The sequence below is a fragment of the Rhincodon typus genome, chromosome 7 (assembly GCF_021869965.1).
Source record: "Rhincodon typus isolate 14 chromosome 7, sRhiTyp1.1, whole genome shotgun sequence".
NCBI lineage: Eukaryota > Metazoa > Chordata > Chondrichthyes > Orectolobiformes > Rhincodontidae > Rhincodon > Rhincodon typus.
Window position 1 is genome coordinate 80489314 of NC_063338.1, and position 21863 is coordinate 80511176.

Sequence of the window (21863 nt, forward strand, 5' to 3'; positions counted from 1 at the left end):
AACAGCATATGTAGCAAGTGATAGAGCTATGTGATCACTGAACCAATGGATGAGATCTAAAATCTGCAGTCCTGCCACATCCATCATGAATAGTGGTAGAAAATCAAACTGCTTACTGGAGCAAGAGGTTTCACAAGTAATGCCATTCTAAATAATGGGGGAGTCCAGCACGTCAGTGCAAAAGATAAGGATGCCACATGTTCTATCCCACTCTTTTTCTCAGATGTTACCATTAATATTATAAACATTTACCGTAACTGCTTGGGCAGATGAGAAACCAAAGATTTTCGCCAATTTCAACAGTTTCCACATCTGGTACAAATTTCTCAAAATACATTGCAACATAATCTGTAGGAACTGGACTGTCACTGCTAACCAGCAACTGGTTAGAAGAGCTTTCTACTTTCACAGAGGAATTCAAACCTGAAAAAGAAAAATGTATCATGCAGATCAAATTTCCCTCAGATAATAATTGTAATATGATGATAGTTATGACAAGATGTACTTAATTCTGTCAAAATAAAGTCTGTACCTCACTTTTCCACTGGAACTGGGGATATTTGATTTTCAAGTTACTTTGCTGGGATCTGTATGAGAAAACAGAAATAGAGTATTGCATATAATAGACTAATAAATTGTGCTGGGTAAATTGGTGGCCATTAGATGTAGAGTGAATGAAAACAATGAACATAAATAAAATAAGAAATACCTTATTTGCTTTCTACTTTTGCCCTAAATTTCTCTTGCTGTCAGCTGAGAATATGACTCATGATTCTTTCACGTGGTTATAACTTGGTATCCAATTTAAGTAATATTTTTCACGAGTGAGCACAGATAACACTTCCATCAGCTATTCGACTATGATTAATCTCACACGTAAGAACACACACATTCTCAGACAAAGCCACTTACTCATACTTTCTACTCAGTCTCAATGAATAGTAGGGATGGGAGGGATTCCAAACCACAAATGTTTGTTTTCCTTCTAGCATGCAGGCGGAGAAACTAATCGTAAGGACTGAACTACTAAGATCTGTTGAATGAGCACACACCAGGAACTGGATCTGAAATTTTATGTGATGAAGGCTTATGGTTACAGAATTCCTACAGTGTCAAAGCAGGCCATTTGGCCCATTGAGTCCACAACATCCCTCTCAAGAATAGCCCACCCAGACTCACCCCCCTACCATATCTCTGTAACCCTGCATTCCCCATGGCCAATCCACCTAACCTGCACACCTTTGGACTGTGGGAGGAATCCAGAGCATCCGAAGGAAACTCATGCAAACACAGGGAGAATGTGCAAACTCCACACAGACAGACACCCCAGGCGGGAATTGAACCCGGGTCCCTGGCGCTGTGAGGCAGCTGTGCTAACTACTGTGCCACCATATATGTTATTATATTCTGGGAATTAGGATTCTAAAATAGAGCAAATTGTTTTTTTTTTGTCTTTAGTCCTGTATCGGTGACTTTATTTGAAAAAAATTGGTCTGCAACACTTTCGTCTGCAGGGGATAAAATTGGCATTTCCAAGAAATCATATGACTTCAACTAACTGCACAGACAAGCTACTTAGTGAGATTATTGCTGAAGTGCTTACTGAAGTTGAGATTTTACAACCCAGCGTAAAAGAGGCCGGAGCTCAGAACCAGGTTCAGGTCAAAAGCAAAAGATTTACACTATCTTATGTGCTGTTTACCTGTTTAAAAGTAGTCAAAGTATTTGGGAAAAATCCTGAGATTTTCTTAGAGTTTCATGAGGACAGATCAGTGTACCTGCGCATCTCAGGAAAGAGAGTTGAGGAAGAAATTAAAGAGTGAAGAAAGGGATGATACTTCACTGAGTTTGAGTGTCTTTAAAGATTATTGCTCAAAAAATGGTTGTTTTTTTTCTGCTGTTTATGATAAATCCAAATTGGCATATAGTTTTGTTTTTAGCTTTCCTTTTGTGTAATAAAAGTACATTATCAGCATCTTGTTCAGTGGCTGACTGTTAGGAATGCCCATATTTGGGCTATCCCTCCAGCCCTGAAGGAAATGGCTGACAAGCGATTAAACAGTATTAAAAACGGAAACAAAGTTGCTGGAGTAGCCCAGCGGGTCTGGCAGCATCTGTGAAGGTAAAAAACAAAAAGGGTACCCGCATGGGCCCAAGCTACGCCTGCCTCTTTGTAGGTTACGTGGAACAATCCCTCTTCCGTACCTACACCGGCCCTAAACCCCACCTCTTCCTCCGTTACATTGATGACTGTATCGGCGCCACCTCGTGCTCCCACGAGGAGCTCGAACAGTTCATCCACTTCACCAACACCTTCCACCCCAACCTTAAGTTTACCTGGACCATCTCTAATACCTCTCTCCCCTTCCTGGACCTCTCTGTCTCCATATTGGGCAACCACCTAGAAACCGATATTCATTTCAAGCCCACCGACTCCCACAGCTACCTAGAATACTCCTCCTCCCACCCACCTTCCTGCAAAAATGCTATCCCCTATTCCCAATTCCTTCGCCTCCGCCGCATCTGCTCCCAGGATGAGGCATTCCACTCCCGTACATCTCAGTTGTCCTCGTTTTTCAAGGACCGTAACTTCCCCCCCTCAATAGTCGAGAATGCCCTCAACCGTGTCTCCCACATCTCTCGCAACTCATCCCTCACACCCCGTCCACGCAATAAGAACCAAAAAAGAATCCCCCTCATTCTCACGTACCACCCCACCAACCTCCGGATCCAACGCATCATCCTCTGACACTTCCGCCATCTGCAATCCGACCCCACCACCAAAGACATCTTTCCCTCCCCACCCTTATCTGCTTTCCGGAGGGACCACTCTCTCCGTGACTCCCTTGTCCGCTCCACACTCCCCTCCAGCCCCCCCACACCCGGCACTTTTCCCTTCAACCGCAGGAAGTGCTACACCTGCCCCCATACCTCCTCTCTCACCCCCATCCCAGGCCCCAAGAAGACTTTCCACAACAAGCAGATGTTCACCTGCACATCTGCCAATGTGGTATACTGCATCCGCTGTACCCGGAGTGGCTTCCTCTACATCGGGGAAACCAAGCGGAGGCTCGGGGACCGCTTTGCAGAACACCTACGCTCCATCTGCAATAAACAACTGCACCTCCCAGTCGCGAACCATTTCAACTCCCCCTCCCATTCCTCAGACGACATGTCCATCCTGGGCCTCCTGCAGTGCCACAACGATGCCACCCGAAGGTTGCAGGAATAGCAACTCATATTCCGCTTGGGAACCCTGCAGCCCAATGGTATCAATGTGGATTTCACAAGCTTCAAAATCTCCCCTCCCCCTACCGCATCCCAAAACTAGTCCAGCTCGTCCCCGCCTCCCTGACCTGTTCTTCCTCCCACCTATCCCCTCCTCCCACCTCAAGCCGCACCTCCATCTCCTACCGACCAACCTCATCCCGCCCCCTTGACCTGTCCGTCCTCCCTGGACTGACCTATCCCCTCCCTAACTCCCCACCTACACTCACCTTTACTGGCCCCATCCCCGCCTCTTCGACCTGTTTGTTTCCTCTCCACCTATCCTCTCCTCTATCCATCTTCTATCTGCCTCCCACTCTCTCCCTATTTATTTCAGAACCCCCTTCCCCTCCCCCTTTTCTGATGAAGGGTCTCGGCCCGAAACGTCAGCCTTTCTGCTCCTATGATGCTGCTTGGCCTGCTGTGTTCAACCAGCCCTGCACCTTGTTGTCTCGGATTCTCCAGCATCTGCAGTTTCTACTATCACTGCTTGAATATAGACTGCCACGTGCCTGAATTCTGCCTGCCTCCTGACTGTTTGTCCTCAGTCAGAGGTTTCACTCCTATACTGACTACCATGGTAACCAAACTGCAACAATAAAAGCTATGGTCTATGAGGCCAACTTTCACTCTGGAATCTGACTTGTTCAGTATTACCATCAGTGGAACCATAACAAAGTTTTTATGCCATCCAGACAGTTTGTTCTTTAGGAAACTACCATTTATTTTAAGAAAAAAAATAGTCTGAGTTCTAAATACCGCAATGAGATTATGTGGCAGATTGTCTGGCTTTGGCCATGACAGGATTTATATTTATAATTATAATGTCTGTTTGAATTCTATGTCATTATTTCTTGCATAGCTGACCAGTTAAAATTTCTGAGATCACTTTTACTTAAATTCCAATTTTCACCTTTGAATATAAATCAACAAAATGAGACATATGTGATTTAGATTATGGAAAGGTTGCCCTCCTTTTAAAACCCATTTAATGGAAACAGCAGAAAAGAAATGAGAATGTGCATTTATGTAAATATTGACTTACCTGTTCATATTTATTGTGCTTTAGTGAACTGGTCAGCAACTGACTTTGCTTCAACGCTGTGTTGGTGTCTTCTGTTATTGTAACGGGGCTCACGGAATTTCCTCTAGTACTGTTGCACTCATAGTCTGTAACCCAAAGTAGGACTGGTTCTGGGTCTATTAGCTCCACCATGTGAAACTTATTCTTCAACACATTTTTCTGCTCTAATAATAAAAGATAAACATTTTTTTGTTTCAGCATGTGGTAAAGGTATAGGGCTGCGCTCATTAGAGGAAAAGATGACTGGTGGTGGTTTAACCTGAAGCTATACAAAACCCTGGTTCGGCCACATCTGGAGTATTGTGTCCAGTTCTGGTTGCCTTATTATAGGAAAGATGTGGAAGCGTTGGAAAAGGTGCAGAGGAGATTTACCAGGATGTTGCCTGGAATGGAGGGAAGGTCTTCCGAGGAAAGGTTGAGAGAGCTAGGGCTTTTCCCTTTAGAAAGACGAAGGATGAGAGGTGACTTGATAGAGATGTACAAAATGATCAGAGGTATAGATACAGTAGACAGCCAGCGACTTTTTCCTCAGGTGGAGGTAGCTATTACGAGGGGGCATAGTTTTAAAGTGAGTGGAAGTAGATATAGGGGAGACGTCAGAGGTAGGTTCTTTACTCAAAGAGTGGTCGGGGCGTGGAATGCATTGCCGGAGAGGGTAGTGGAGTCGGCCTCATTAGGGGCATTTAAGTGGCTATTAGATAGGTATATGGATGCTAGTATAAGTCGGGGTGGAGGTTAGGCAGACCTTAGGTTTAGAGTAAAAGTTTGGCACAACATCATGGGCTGAAGGGCCTGTATTGTGCTATGTTCTATGTTACCACATCTCAGGCTATGGAAAAGGTTGAGAAGGAGAATTCTTCACTATAACCTTGGCTAGCCTGGGAATTGAACTCATGCTGTTAATGTCATTCTATATTAGTGACCGCCCATCTAGTCAACAGAGCTAATAGACCCCCAGAATGTAGTAGGATACTTACTTTCAGTGATAATCACCAAGACAGCATTTCAGTCTTTAATTGTGTGCAGGTGAAGCTAAAGTATGTCTCAAGTAATGATTGTGTTAAAGTCTCCAGCTCGTTTTTGGCTTAACCATCAGGAATAGTGTGATCATTAATTTGCCACTGTCAACACTCTTAATATCACCAGTGTGCACAAACTTAACTGAACCCGTCGTATCATATCTCCAAAAACAGGCTAATGAACCCGATACAATAACAAAGTTGCTGGAAAATCTTAGCAGCATCTGCGAAGGGGAAAAACAGAGTTAACATTTCAGGTCCAGTGACCCTTCCTCAGAACTGATGGCTGCTGTGAAAACGTCAGTTTATATGCAGAAAATAGGGAGATGGGTGGGTTAGAGAGTAAACGAAAGGATAGAACCCACTTTCCTATTGGTCTCTTTCCTATCATTTCCTATTGGGCTCTAAGAGGACACTGAGCTGGGGTGCTTGAGCAATCCAGCAAACCCTCTTTGGAGCAGAGAAAGATTTTCTCAATCAGATGTTAGCTACAGACTGAATTTGCTATAAATACCACATTTAACCTTAATTTCCCTTCATGTTTGTAAAAATGTAATACCAAAATGTAATATCTTCAAACCATCTGTGTGCTTTAATCTTGTGCTACATTTCTGGTACAGTTAGCAGGACTTCACTGTGCAGCCATCAAGTCACGGCAGGTTGAAAGTTGCTAGTGGATAGTCAAGGGGATAAAACTAGCAGTGTCCAGGAGTGAAGCATTTGGCAGAGGAAATGTGACCTTTAAGCCAAACCCAGGAAAAGGCTCTCAATGTGTGTTCCTTAGATGCTTTTGAGGAAGGAAACAGTGGTCTTCATCAAATATTCTACTCGCTGCTGAATAAGAAGCTGGGCAGCTCCCAGGGAAGACCAGAAATACTGAATGATCTGGTGATTGAGACTACATTGAGGACAAAAAGCTGCTTATGTTATCCAAGGGGTCAGCGTGAGCAGGTAGATGATATTCATGATGGAACATCTTCTGGGCAACCTCTCTGGGAAATATTGTTAAAGATATAAATGCTCAAAGAGGTCCACAATGATCTTTGAGGTGCTGACAAAGGTTTTTGGAAATAGTTGTATCCTTTCACAGCTACAACAGAGATTTTATGAGTACAAGCAGGTTGAGGGAGATTATCTGGTCTACATAACCTAGGAGCTTGTGAAGGGTACAACTACATCATTCTCCTGGATACCTTTTTCAAATTGTCAAGGGGAGACACTTAAAGGTCCACCCTGCTGAAGTAGTGAGGGATGGGAATGTTAAAGTGGTCTTAAGGAGGCTTAATCACGACAAACATCAATTGTCCTTCTTTGCAGCATGAGTTCACATTCAGAGAGTGGACGATGACTGGGAAAGGAGTCACAGCTGATGTAGATGGGGATGTAGAGTTCAGGCTGATGAGGAAAATGGAACAGACTCCTCCATAACGGGTACAGTTTCAGTCCTTGATGTCCGATTCCAGTAGCAAGCCTCGTGGCTGATCCTACCTAAGGAGAGCTCCAAAGAAGTGTTGGAATTATGATAGGTTGAGCATGTCAAATGAGACTGCTTCAACATTATCACAGCTACATAATAGTCTCCTTATCTGTCCTGAATCATACTGGTCATAGTGTAATTTCTGGTAGCTCAATGACCCAACCAATACATAAGTGAAAGTAAGGAAGATGAGAACACATGAAGCATATATATTGGTATAAGTAACATACTACAAGATCAGCAGATCGGGGATCTGGAGCCTATCACCTTGATCCATGCACCCAAAACATATCATCTGTACAGAACTTTATGACTATTCAGTTCTGAGGAAGGATCATTCAACCTAAAACATTAAATCTGAATTCTCTCCAAAGATGCTGCCATACCTGCTGAGCTTTACCAGCAATTTCTGTTCTTGTTTCTGATTTACAGCATCTGCAGTTCTTTCAGTGTATGTAACTGTTCAAGTAGCACGGAATTGGGTGGTTCATCTACAAGCAAGGAATCAGGTTGTTCTTTTACCAACTTGAATGTTCAGTGTTCTTGAAGGTTAAGTCATTTGCAAATGGCCAAAATGAGGTCCTGCCAGACCATCATGTCTCACATTTGGCAGAGTACCCACTTGTGTAACTTTTCTCCTTCATCACATGGGAGAAAAGGGTAGGGTACCCATCCAGATTGTCAATTTTTAGCGAAAAAAATGTTTACCTCCAAATAAGAACAGCAATAATTGTCCTTAAGTGTACCACTGTCACGGACAATAGACTGACTAGAGAGGACATCACTAAATGTAATTCAAAGATGGACATTTGAGTCAGAGAAGACCAAGAAGAGACAGCTTATTTCTACTCTCACCAAGTACAGGATAGCATTCTGCAAAGCTGACAATGACATTGGGTATTGCAACATGATTGTAACTAAAGGTGACCATCCAGCAACGCTTCCTTCCTGACAGATGCCAACTATCACTGGGAGGAAGTCTGGAGCTACCTGTAGAAGTCTTTGAGGTGAGTTAGTGGCTCTGTGGTTAGCACTGTTCCCTCACAGCACCAGGGACCCAGGTTTGATTCCAGGCTCTGGTTACTGTCTGTGTGGAGTTTGCACATTCTCCCCGTGTCTGCGTGGGTTTCCTCCGGGTGCTCCAGTTTCCTCCCACAGTCCAAAGATGTGCAGGTTAGGTGGATTGACCATGCTAAATTGCCTGTAGAGTCCAAGGATGTGCAGATTAGGTGGATTAGCTATGGCAAATGCAGGGTTACAGAGTTATGGTAGGAGGGTGCATCTGGGTGGGATGCTCTTTAGAGGATCAGTGTGGACTGAAGGGCCTGTTTCCACACTTGTAGGGATTCTATGATTCTATGTCATACAAGAGGCGCCAAGTCTGTACCAAGGATTGAGGAAGCATTACAAGTTATCAAAGGTGCAAAATATTTCTGCAGTCTCAGTTTGGCACACAGTTATAACCTGCTCCCATCACCAAACAGGACATTGAAAAGAAGGTATTCCAAATGGATACAAGAGCACTTTACTAATGCAGGAGGAGGGCATCTGGACTGCGACCTTCATGCATTTGATAGATAAAGCTTTTGGTAACCTTAGTTTCCAAATTCTCCTTGTGCAATTGGACATTATATGCATAGCTTGTTCAACTTTTGGAGATCCTTGAAAGACTACACACTATCTTAGCCCACTTTTCACAGTTTAGCTTGGAAGTCAAACAAGAGAAGTGCCAAATTTTCCATGCAAAAGAATAATACCAAGGGCACTTTGTTACCAAGGAAAGCATTGTTCCTGAAATTGAGAGTCAATCATTACAAGAGTGAAATAAAACAAAGAAATTTAGATGCAGGTAATCTGAAATAAATAAAACCAGAAATTGCTGGAGAAACTCAGCAGGTCTGGCAGCATCTGTGGAGAGGAAAAGAGAGTTAATGTTTCAAGTCCTTTGATCCTTCTTTAGAAACATGTTTGAAACAAGGTTATAGATGTGGCTGCAGACTAAGATGAAGTTGGAACTGTGTGGTTCCTATGTCTAGCGGATTGTTATAGGAAATCCGTGCAAGGCTACGTAGAGTCGGCCAAATCCATGACTTGCTGAAGAAATCAGAGAAAGCTGAAGGAGCTGGAAGGGATATACAGACACTGTACTTCTTAGGCTATCACAGTGAGTTGGATCCTGCTATGAGAAGACCCATTTTGCAGAAGGCCATTACCTGCCCTCGGCTTCATTTTGGAAAAAAAATGCCAATTTCCTTGCCATAAGAACATTGCTGACACAGGTTCAAGGGCAGAAAAAAAAGACTATTACTTATACCATTCCAAGTTTGAAGCTGAAAGAGAGGTACGTGCAGAATTACTTCAGAATGAAATACAACCTGCTGCCTTTGAGGCTCCCAGAGGTTCACAAACATTTGAATCAATGCAGATTTTGAAATGTTTACTGACAAGAACACAGTTAGTTACTTTCAAAAGTCAACCAGGCTTGGAGCAACAGAGCTCAAAATGCCACCGAACCCTATCAGTTTCAATTCCAGATGTGGTACAGCTCAGGCAAAAGTACTGTATAAGAACATAAGAAATGGGAGCATGAGTAAATTATTCAAGCTCTCAAACGTGCACCACCACTCAAAAAGATAATGGGTGATCTGTCCTAGGCCCCAATTCCTCTTTTGTGCCAGCTCCTCTTAGCCCTCAACTCCCTAATATTTTAAAAATCTATCAACCTAGTCTTTGAATACTTTTAGTAATCTACCCAGATAGAGAATTCCAGACATTCACAATACACTGGGAGAAAAAGAAATTCCCTTGCATGTCAATTTTAACTGAATATCTCCTTAATCTGTAACTAGGTCCCCTAGTTTCAGAATCCCTCACTAGTGGGAATATTTTCTCAACGTATACCCTGTCAAGCCCCCCCAGAATCTCATTTGTTTCAATAAGATCACCACGCTTCTTTTAAACTCTATTGAATAAAGGCATAAACTATTTATCCATTATTGATAAGTCAGCCACTTGGACACAGAATCAGCCCAGTGTATCACTTTGCATTGCCTACAATGCTAATATATCATTCCTTAAATTCAGGGACCAACACTGTTCACAGTAGCTCATGTGTGGCCTCATCACTACGTTGTGGAGTTGACACAAGATTTTCCTGTTTTTGAACTTCAACCTCCTAACAATAAAGATTAGCATTTAATTTGCCTTCCTAATTATTTCCTGCACCTACATGCTTACATTTTATGCTTCATGCACAAGAACACCCAGATCCCTCTCTGCTGTACTAAATTGACCACGACCTTCCCATTTCAAGTTCCTCTCCAGCCCAGAATTTTGTCCTGAAGCTTGGAACAAGGTAAGCAAACACAGCCTTCGGGACTCTGTGTCTTTGTTCTGAATGCAAATGACGATGCCCTTAATCAAAAGATTGACCATGGGAGGGAACCCAGACATGACCAGTTGAGTGGAATAGCAGCTGATGTTATGCCCATGCCCGAAGTCAAAGTCAGCATTCTGACCCCAATTGCCTATGGCTTTTGAACTAAGATTCAGTGCAGTGTCACCATGAGTGATGAGTTATCAGTGAGATCCAAACAATAGGGTGTGGTTTCACCTATTCCACCTTTCTTGAAAGAGGACCTCAGGCAATTTCAGAGACAACAAGGTGCAGGGCTGGATGAACACAGCAGGCCAAGCAGCATCATAGGAGCAGAGAGGCTGACGTTTCGGGCCTAGACCCTTCATCAGAAAAGCATCTGCAGTTCCTACTATCTCTCAGGCAATTTCAGCTGATTCTATAGACACTGCTGAAAGGCCCAACATCCACCAACTGAGTACGAGCTGTGAGAGAGAGCAAACATGCAGAGAAACTTTTGGAAGAGGATCAGCTGGTTCATGACAATGAGAGGGCAGTGAAGCAAATCAACATTTCTGATAGCCTTATGTGTCAACTGTTGGTAACAGCTCATAACTATTCAGGACACCAAACAATAGACTAGATGACTGCTGAGACCAAGACTGGCCTGGGATGGCTGCTGATATCGATGACTCCTGTCGAAACTGTGAGAGATGTATGTTAGCCAAAATAGGGAAGTGGGTCACCAGAATACAGCAACAGATGACGACAGTGAGACAGGGCATTTAGCAGAGGAGCTCAAAGAGTTGAGCATATCCTCTCAGGAGAAAACAGCATCTTTGGTCAAAAAGAGGCCTCATTGAGAGGGAAACAGACAAAGGGTTTCTTTAGCTTGATATGGATTAAAGGCTTAATTCCACAAAAATACTCTGTTTAAACTTAATTCCCCTTCATGTTTGGAAAAACCTGATGCCAGTAGAATAAAGAATCCTCCTTTATGATCTCCTGGTCATTTGTATGATTTAATCTTATTTTACATACCTGATAGAAATCTCAATCTTGAAATTTTCAACTAACTCAGCATCCACAAGTTAGTGGGGTGAGAGAGCACAAGATGCCTGCTATCCTTGACCCTTTCCCAATTTCACCCATGGCCTGGCTGTAATTTTAAAATTATGCTTTCTTAATTCTTTTGGATTCTCTGCAAATATCCTAGATTTGGTCTGATTTAAAATTTTCTCTGCAGTGCCAGTCAAGGATCAATAGATGCATTTGAACTAAGATTCAATGGAGTGTCATGGGGAGTGAGTGATGAGTTGTGTGTGAGATCCAAACGGTGAGGTGTTATTTCACCTGTGTCTACATGAACCATTCAAATATCACACTTAAGTAGTGATTACTTTCAATGAATTCCAGAAAAACATTTAGAATGTAAAATGTCCTAATACTGCATTCACTGTTAAGAGTTGGGCTCCAAATGAGCTAAAAATAAATGCAGTAATCAGATTAACTCAATCCTGTCAGAGACACTCCCTAGACATCAAAAGTTGCCTCATCCTGGGTTCTCTGATTAATAGCGGCAGAAAACATCCCCCCATGTAAATTGCCCTTAAAGTACTTAAAAATCCTCTGTCGACTTATTACTGTGAAATTGTGCAGCCCCTTCTTTTGCCCACTGCAAAAAACCGGAGGCTCTAAACCTCTTTATTCAGTTAAATTCTTACCCTGTTCATTTTTAAAGTAGACCAGGAATTTCCTCCAATCTTCATGTGCTTTGATCTCACATTCCCTACCACCGGATTTCGTTTTGCTTTGAAAATAAATGGCGAGTTTACTTTTGACAGAGTCCAGCTGAACAGGCAGACCCTCCACTAACACTGGGAACCCTGTTATCCCTTCTGGCTTGGCTGGGCTGAGATGAACGCGGTGAGTCTATCGGGAGGGAGACGGGTTCTGTCCAAACTCTGCCACCCGTCACTGGGGGAAAGCCACCTTGTTCACAGCTCAGGATTTTCCATGGCGCGTTGTTGAAAATAACCCTCCCCTTTTTCAGCTGCTTATCCAGAATCAAAAATGAAAGCTTGCAAATATGATCATATGTTTGAGAACATTGCAAACATTGGTGTTATCCTATAAATCAGAGACAGTGCGGAATCCCATCATAACAAACTCTGAATTAGATTTTCTTCAGGGCAGTTTCTCTACAGCTGGAACCCTGTCAATGTTTCCATTTACCTGAGAGACTGTGGATGGTTTCATTGAAATTAAGTAAAATACTTACTCAATAATTAAGTTGGATTATTAATTACATTGTCTAACTGCGGAGTGACTATTAAAAAGACCACAAAGTTTCCTTACACGCAACCCATTTATACTCCCACACTCCAACTTGACACACCCCAGGACCCATTCCCTTCACCAGGACCAACAGCCCCCACCCACCCCAGAGACCCACACCTATCCCAGCCCAGGAACTGATATTCCCCCATTACCAGTCCCCTCCCACCTGACAACACACCCATCCCTAGAACTCAACACTTTTCCACCAATGATGATATCTCCACCCCAATCTGCACTCAAACACCCCTTCACCAGTCAGATCCCTTCCACACTTCACTGCCAGCAGACCCCTGCAACTGATGCCCCACCCCAAAACCAGACCCTACCTCCACCTCCCCCCAACCCCACACCCCTGCTGCTGGACTCAAATAGTTGCTCCCTTCTGTCCTTCCGACAGACCAGACTCGATTGTCTCCTCCCACTGCCCAACGTCTACCCTTCCCACTCCCCTCTGGATTCATTTTCTCCAACCCACCCCACCTCACCCTAAATATTTACCTGCCCACCCCTTTGTCATCTTACACTCTGGCACCCTTTGCCCACACCACCTGGCACCCGACTTATGTGATATGCTACCGCTCACTCATCAGGCATCTCAACACCTGATATCTTACCCCTTCTCCCCTGAGGGCTGCATGGTGGCTCAGTGGCTAGCACTGTTGCCTCACAGCACCAGGGTTTGATTCCAGCCTTGGGTAGCTGTGTGGAGTTAGCACATTCTCCCTGTGTCTGCGTAGATTTCCTTTGGGTGCACCAGTTTCCTCCCACAGTCCAAAGATGTGCAGCTTAGGTGGATTGGCCATGCTAAATTGCCCACAGTGTTTAAGGATGTGCAGACTATGTGGATTAGCCATGGGAAATATAGGATTACAGGGGTAGGGTAGGGGGAATGGGTCCAGGTGGGATGTTGTCAGAAGGTTGGTGTGGACTTAATTGGCCAAATGGCCTGCTTCCACATTGTAGGGATTCAATGATTCTGTGATTCCAAGGAACACCCTACTTCTCTTGCATCAACCTGTTTGGCACCCTATCCTCCTATTCTCCCAGCACCCTGACCTCACACTTGCCTTATGTACTTACAGTTTGACAGTAGCTATCAAAGTGGCTGTCAGAACCTTTAAATTTCAGATTACATCAACTAACTGGTGTGAAAAGCAGGTGTGGTTTGCCTCTCCCTGACAGTTCTATGTTGCAAATTGTTGGATTGAAATAATGCCTTTGCATTTCTGGTGGAGGAATGAGTGAAATCTCCAGTCAAAAATAGGGAGTTCTCTTTTGTAAGAAAAAGACTGCTTGCCTCAGTAAGTTTATCATACTTGGTATCAGAATGGAATTATGCCTTTGTACTTCTGGTCAAGGCATGAATGAAGTCTCCTCTCAGAAAAAGGGAGTTCTTTTCATAAAACAGAAGGGCCAGAGTGTCAATGTGCAAGTGATTGTCACTCACTGGAAACTCTGGCCCATTGGTGTATTTCAAAATGATCAATCATTGCCAATCTGGAAAGTGTTGCATCTGCTAAAGCTCTATGGCACCTCTTGATCCCTGTCTGGTCATCAAATGAATGTTCATTGCCGCCAGATATCCACATAACCCACAGAGGCTAAACTCAATGACTGGCATTTATGTAGCACATTTGAAGGAATGAAATGTCCCAACATGCTTCACAAGAATGTCAGCAAAAAAAGTTGGATACAGAGACACACAAGGCGATGCTGGAAGTGACCAAGAATAATGTCGAAGAGAGAAGTTTAAGGATAACTTTAAATTAAATAGGGGTGTAGGATGAAGAATGGAACGAACATCAACCATTCAGGTTTAAAGAAACAGAGGAAAATGTGGAACATTGAAAATATGGGAATCTCACAATATTCTACAACAAAGATAAACACCAAGCCTTCAAAAATTAAAATGAAATTCATGGTTGCTTCTACCTTTCTAGAATTTGTCAAGTCTAATAAACCTAATTGAATTTTTGATGAAATAGTCAAAATTGTGGATAAAAGTAATGGGATGTTTACGGATGCAGTATACACAGTCTTCCAAAAAGCCTTGAATAGGTTTGAAATAGGAAACCATTAGTTAAATGTAAACATTATTGAATTGAGGCAATTAGTGGCCTAGTTAGGAAATTGGCCAGGTAGTAAAAGATAGAACGTAAGAATGATAGATATGCATTTGAATTGGAAGGTAATGACTAGCAATGTCCTGCAAGGATATGTACTGAAGCTTCAACATTCACAGTATATATTAATGACTTAGAAAATCTAATAGGTTGACATATATCCAAGTTTGTCAAGGACATCTAGTGTGGTGGCATTGTAACTAATGTCGACTGGAGCAAAGATTAGAAAGTCACATTGATAGATTAAATAAGTGAAAGAAAACTGTTCCAGATGAATTTCAAAATAATTTTGCACTGTAGTTTGGTTTGAAAAGAGTAGATTCAACTACTTTTCAAATGATAAGAATTTGGGAACAGTGGAGGTCAGAAGATGTTGAACTATGTACATACAGATTACTAAAATAAAGTGGACAGACACAAAGCACAATCAAAAATGATAATGAATGTTAATGTATGTCTTGTGATTTCAAGTATGTGATTTTATATAAGTACCCCTTTTCTGATAGTGGATTTGTACCTAGTGGCATGTAGGTTTTTGCCAGCGTGTATGAGTGGGTTTAGTGATGAACTTGTCAGTATTTGTGAAACCGAGGAAACAGACAACCTTAGAGTAAATGTTTTTGTTGAAAACCCCAGACGAAATGTGTTTGGTTAGAATCTTGATGAAGCTGAGAAAATCTAAACTCGTCTGTATGACTAATCTAGAAAATGATAATGAAACTCTACAGACCAGGAATTGAAAGTAAGAGATAAATCAAACATATAAATATTATTGAGAATGGAATCTCACTCTTTGGTGTTTGAGGACTGTAAAGTGGTGGTGTTGGGATAGATAGAATTATATTTTTATTGTATGTTTTGAAATCTTTCAATGTGTGTTGTATGCAAATAGCTTGGTTTTATTATAATCTAGCTTTATTTCTTTTGTGTCATAACCCTGTGTTTTATTATTAAAATCAAATCTATGGCATTGCATACTTGTGTTTTAATGAAAGACATCCTTATTAAAACGAAAAAAAGATCTATCTTGTCAGATTTGTGTCTGGAATCTGACCTGAGTGGCCGTAACATCAGCTGGGATAACAACGACTTAGAGACCTAGAAAACAAAAGAGGGAGGGAGGGAGGGAGTTTTGCTACAACGTGATGTGAACTGTGGGATTTATATGCATAATTTTTAGTGTTATTTGTGGCAGGCTCAGGTGCCAGGTTTTTGCGTTAGTAACCAGTCAGTTATCAATATGTCTTATGCAAATAATTAACTTGTCAGCATTTCATGGTGATTTCTTCTGGCTTTACAGTAAATGGGCTTTTGTGCACCACTAATGGATTTTCGTCCACTTAAATTGTTTTGTGACTCTTAATAGCAAGAATTTGGGCCTCAATGCTTGTTGGAGAGTTCCGGAACTTTTTTTTTTAAATTTAAGGGAAACACACATAGCCGAGACAGAACGATTTTTTAGCTCCACTTTTGACTTTGAAGTTCTGTAAAGTCCTTGGAATAGATGGCTGTGTAGAAAGGTATTACTGAAAAGTGAATGATTTATAGTGAAATAGGTCACCGTAGATTGAGGAGTTATTGTTAGTCCCTGTCCAGATTGTTCAGATGAAACCCTGAAGAGATTACTTAAAGCAAAGTACTTCCAAGCTGATGTATGATAGCTTCAAGTAGAAGCTATTGGGGTTCGAATCTAAAAGTTGAAATCACACCTACCAAGATGTTAGATGAAGGAATGCTGGTGTGAGTATTATATGAGTAATGTTTTGAATACTGTGCCAGTGGTGTGTTTTGGGTACTGTACAAAAGCTGTTTTCTTTCAATTTATAAGTAAAGTATTTTTTAAATTAGTGGGATTATATTTGTACTGTGTGTTTAACAATCTTTGAATATGAACAGCAAGTATATAGTTTAGATTATTTTTATTTTTTTCTTAATTTTTTTTGTTAACGAATTTCTCCTTTTTGAATAAAGCAAGATCTTCAGCATTGCATGTGTATGTTTCAGTGAGCAACCACTTCACTAAAACTAAAACAAAACAAAATATGATCTATCAAAACAGCTTTCTGTCTGGAATCTGACTCTTCCGGTAATAACATCAGCTAGGTTCATAACAACACACCCCATGCTAACCACACATTCTACTCCTTCTTTATTACACATTGACAACTAATGTTATCCTGGTCAGAATGGTTCATGGTGTGATGCACTGTGAATGTTCTGTATGGAAGCCAGAGGCAAGCTATTAGAGCCAAGCGAGTGAGGGTCAAGGTGGTTTGGATCATTGGCCAGAAGAGTAGATATGTTTCTGTTCTTTAGTTTGTATTTAGTTGTTTGTGGTTTTTAAAGGGAGAAAAGGCATTTTTACTAAACTTTTGTGCCACTTGCACTTCAATGACTGCGATAATTTAATACTTTGATAGTCAGATTTTTAAAAATCCAATGGACACTTTTTTATGAATTACGTTGTTGGTTGGTCGGTAGATTGCATCAATGTAGAACAAATCAAAAAGGGAATAGACCAGACATGTATGTAGCAAATCACTGTTAACTGATTGGATTTCAGTCCAAACAAATGACAATATTTGAAAATGAACTCCCAAGCTACATACGATAATCTCATAATATATATTGACTTCCTATTTTTTAACAAGTTTCAACTACTTACCTCACCACTTCTATTATTTTTTGGTGTGCTATCTATTATGCTCCTTTCTTCCCATTCCCTCACTGCTTCTGTTCATTTAATCAATTCTACAAACTATTTTTAAGGGATTGTTGTGTTGTTGGTACTTGCACATAGAACTGGTCAGACAGCAAGCAGTAGTAATAGAAAGAATGTGAGTAGGTTAAATTCCAGCAGATACTAATGACCGTTGCCAACATTTTTTCAGTTCTCATCATGATATTTCTTCAGGACATATTGTGACTCAGACCTGCTATGTATTTTGAATATGTGGTTTGGTTTGGCTTAGCAATGCAAGCCTTTGCTCTCTTAATATTTAACACACCTTAAGAACTCAGAAATTATGGTTGATACCATAAACAAGAGTACTGAGTGTGATCTAATATTTTGAATTTTTAAGCATGACAGTAGATCCCTCATCTTACAATTTTATGCAGTGTGCTAAATTGTGAGCTATAATATCCATGGGGCAGGCAGACAAAAGGAAAATCAAAGTCAATCATGAAAAGTATGCCACTTAACAAATGAAAACATCTATTTAGCTCCAGAAATTGTTACTGATGTCAGCTTATTGTGCAATGCAGTTAAGGTTGCTGCAGCGGAGTAGGTAGCGTTCAGGATCCCCCTTGCCAGGGCTTGTCCTCTTTGTCCGCTTCTTCTTTTCTTTCCCTTCTTTCCTCTTCTTCTTTCTCAGTTTTTATTTAGCTTTTGTGTATACTTACCTTTTAAAGAGAGCTCTTTCAATAGGAAGGCAGCTTCAATGGGGTCCAGAGTGGCAGCGTCTTCAGAGGCAGTGTGGCTAAATATTCAGCCAGCCTGTGAAGCTAGGAGTGGCACTCTGGGGCAGTGGCACGGCCTGGGCTGGTGTAGCCTGGAGTAGGACTCTGGTAGCAGCATGGCATGGGCTGGTGTAGCCCGGAGCGGGAACCCTGGTAGTGGCACGGCCTGGGCCTGTGTAGCCTGGAGTGGGATTCCGGCAGCAGCATGGCATGGGCTGGTGTAGCCCGGAGCAGGAACCCTGGTAGTGGCATGGCCTGGGCTGGTGTAGCCTGGAGTGGGACTGTAGTGGCAGTGAAGGAAAAGTTATCTTTCTTTACTTTTTATTTTAAGTTAATGAGTATGGCGCCTATGCATGGCGATGGTATAAACTTTTCGCTGTATTTTGTATTGAATACACATGACAATAAATGATCCAATTCAATTCAATTCGGACACAGAAGTCAAGATTGACATGATAGCAGTTCACAGGTGTGAGGGATGTTGATGGTTCAGATGGGGGATTTAACATCTGACTAGAGACACTGATCACCAGTTCCACTTGAGGCCATATGAAACTACACAGATTGCAAGATCGACTGCTATTCCCATCTGCAGAGGCTGCGAGAAATGAGAAGCCAAAATAATGTTAGAGATGGTCAAACTCCACAAAGCTCCTTAAAAAATAACAAACAATTGCAAAGATATTAGCATAATAGTTGACCAGAGACACCTGGCCAAAAATCCTCAATTTTTCATACATCTCATGTATAAGTTGACCCCTGCCTTTTGGCCACAATGTCCAAAATCTTTTTACTTTACCACTCAGTGAGGTCAAACTCAACTCCGTGCAAACCTATTTACTTGAAGGCTGCTGTTCAGCTCTAAGTCCCTACACACATTTGTCACTGCTACTAGCTCATTGGTGAGTACTGCAATCCTTCTTTCTAATATGACTTTCTAATTAGACTTTCTTTCTAGCATCAAGATGCCTTGGATTAAATTTACATGAATTTTGATATGCCAACTGAGCAAAATTAGAGAGAAAGCAGTGCTAGTGAAGACAACTAGACACGAAAAGAATACATTTACTACTGTGCTATTGTGTATGACTAATGCAATAAAACTTAAGTAAAATCCAAGAGAAAAATAATCCCAAAACAGGTGTTCTCCAGAGGAGTAGTTGTCCATTTCATGATAAGTTATTTATGAATGAAGATGACTTGAAAATACGACTGAGGAATGTTTGGAATTTCTGACCCTGTTTTCTTATCTGTGACATGTTGAGCTCTCATCTTGTTGATGATGTTGTGGCTGAAATTAAATTCTAAAACAGTTGGCTTGCAGTGATTCTTGTTAGCCCAACTATTCTTATTCAGCCATTGGCTCTAAACAAGCCTTTCTAGAGCAGTATGATAAAATAAAGTGGATTGACTAGATGATTGAAAGAGGGATGACACTCACAAAGGGAGGCCACATATGGTCTTGATATTAGCAACCCTTAGTGAATGGGTTACAGAGGCCTGTGATGAAATGACAATACAGATTGTTGTCAAATCATTGAAGTAATCTGGGATATCCAATACATTTGGTGAGACAGAAGATGATTATTTGTGAAAATAGGGAGAGGCAATGGCCTCGTGGCATTATTAGATTGTTAATCTAGAGACCCAGTTAATGTTTTAGGGACCCAGGGTCCAATCCCGCCATGGCAGATTGTGGAATTTGAATTCAATTAAAAAAATCAAGAGTTTAAAATCTAATAATGATTATGTAAACTAAGTGATAGTTAGGAAAATCTCATCTAGTTTGTTAATGTCTTTTAGGGAAGGAAAACTGCCATCCTTACCTGGACTGGATGACATGTGATTCCAGACCCATAGCAATGTGATTGAGTCTTAACTGCCTTCTGAGGCAATTAGAGATGGGCAATAAATACTTTCCCAACCAGCAATACTCACATCACATGAATTAATAAAAAAAAATGTATGGCTAATGTTGATAAGAAGCCTGATGAAAATATTGTTGATCCATATGATGTTGCATTTTGAGACACACGCTGGGATGACTTACTAGGTTGCAAAAATGAGAAGAAGCATGACTTTATGGATTTTAATTTACATTTAGTACATTTTCTGTTGCAAAGGACTACTGGTCTGTAAGAAAAACTGGTTGACATTGTATAAATTTGAATATATATTTTGTTTTTGATGAGTCTGATAAATTTGATGATGTAAGTGTTCACAAACTAATGTCTATCTCAGTGGAGGTTATTGTTTTACACATAAAAAACTAATATGAAGAATTTTTTGGCTCCTTCTGCAGTTGTTTTAGGGGACAGTGTTAGCAAAAACAGTCTCTGGTCTGTCAACTCCATGATCTGCTAATATAATGCCATAAACAAGTTGGTACTAGGATTCAAAATTGAATTGGTGCAGGGGTTCTCAATTCTTCCCTATTTTCTGTTTATTAACACTGCATGGAGTTAAATATATTTCTTAGGGCTCCAGGGATCAAAGGGTATAGGGAGAAGCAAGAACAAAATACTGATTTTGAAGATCAGCCATAATTATAATGAACAGTGGAGTGGACTTGAAGGTCTGAATGGCCTACCTCTCCTTTGCAATTTTCAAACCTTTGAGGTTAACTTTCCTGTTAGAAACATGTTTAGAGAGCTAAATAAAACAGTAAATATTTTTCTGCATTAAAGATGATTACAAATAAGCATATGTATTTAATACATAGTTTGCTTACTTAATGTGAAACTTGTTGGTTCTGCTGAACAACAATTCTGTCAAGAGGTGGGAGTATTTCCTACATGCATATCATGGTCAACCTTCATCATTGCTCAGTATATTGTTTTGATTGATGTGATCGCTGAAAGTCTAGCCGCGCAGAATTAACTTGTGCTATAGAAGACCAATACTTTCACTGCTGAATTGGAGCATTCACACCAAAATGTCTCCAGCCACATTTCACTGAACTTGGCAGCAAGGAAGCTGTCTGATAAATGAGTTCTTTGAATAGATTTAATACAATGGTGGGTAATGGTTTGACTTCAATATTCTCATACAAGGGTCTGCAGTCCATAGGAATATTGGAACTCTTGTGAATTCTGGAAAATGAACACTGAATTTGTAGCACTGGCAGAAAAGTGTACTTACAGCTGTGGCTTGATTACGTCAAAGGCAATATTTTTCACTCTTAAATGAAAGAAAATAAAAGATTTAACATCTTTGTCGTTCCCGCAGAGATGTTAATTTTAAGACTTGCAGTTTCCTTTTAATACATCAGTTCTACCAAACTGATCCAAAAACGTGATTGTTCCCACCTTGCATTAGTTTTACTCTGTTTCTTAATTTCAATGCACATGTATGCAATGTAACCCATTTGAGTCAGTCACATGTCAAAATCAAGCACCTCAGCCAGTAGAGGCTCCTCATTAGCTATGAACACACATATCACTCCATTGGGATGCTATATTAGGATACACAGGTAAACATTTTCCTGAATTAGTGTTGTTGCTGTGTTAAGGACATGGGAATGGTCAGAAGTCAGATGACACAAGGCTATAATCCAACAGCAATAAAAACAAAGTTGCTGGAAAAGCTCAGCAGGTCTGGCAGCATCTGTGAAGGAGAAAACAGAGTTAACGTTTCGGGTCCGGTGACCCTTCCTCAGAACTCAGAACAATTCTGAGGATGGGTCACCGGAACCGAAACGTTAACTCTGTTTTCTCCTTCACGGATGCTGCCAGAC

The 21863-nt window shown here is 41.2% G+C and overlaps 1 pseudogene; it reads right to left on the bottom strand.

Annotated features, from left to right (window-relative positions):
• LOC125483529 overlaps positions 1-21863 on the bottom strand; it is a 65222-nt pseudogene that overhangs the window by 40916 nt on the left and 2443 nt on the right.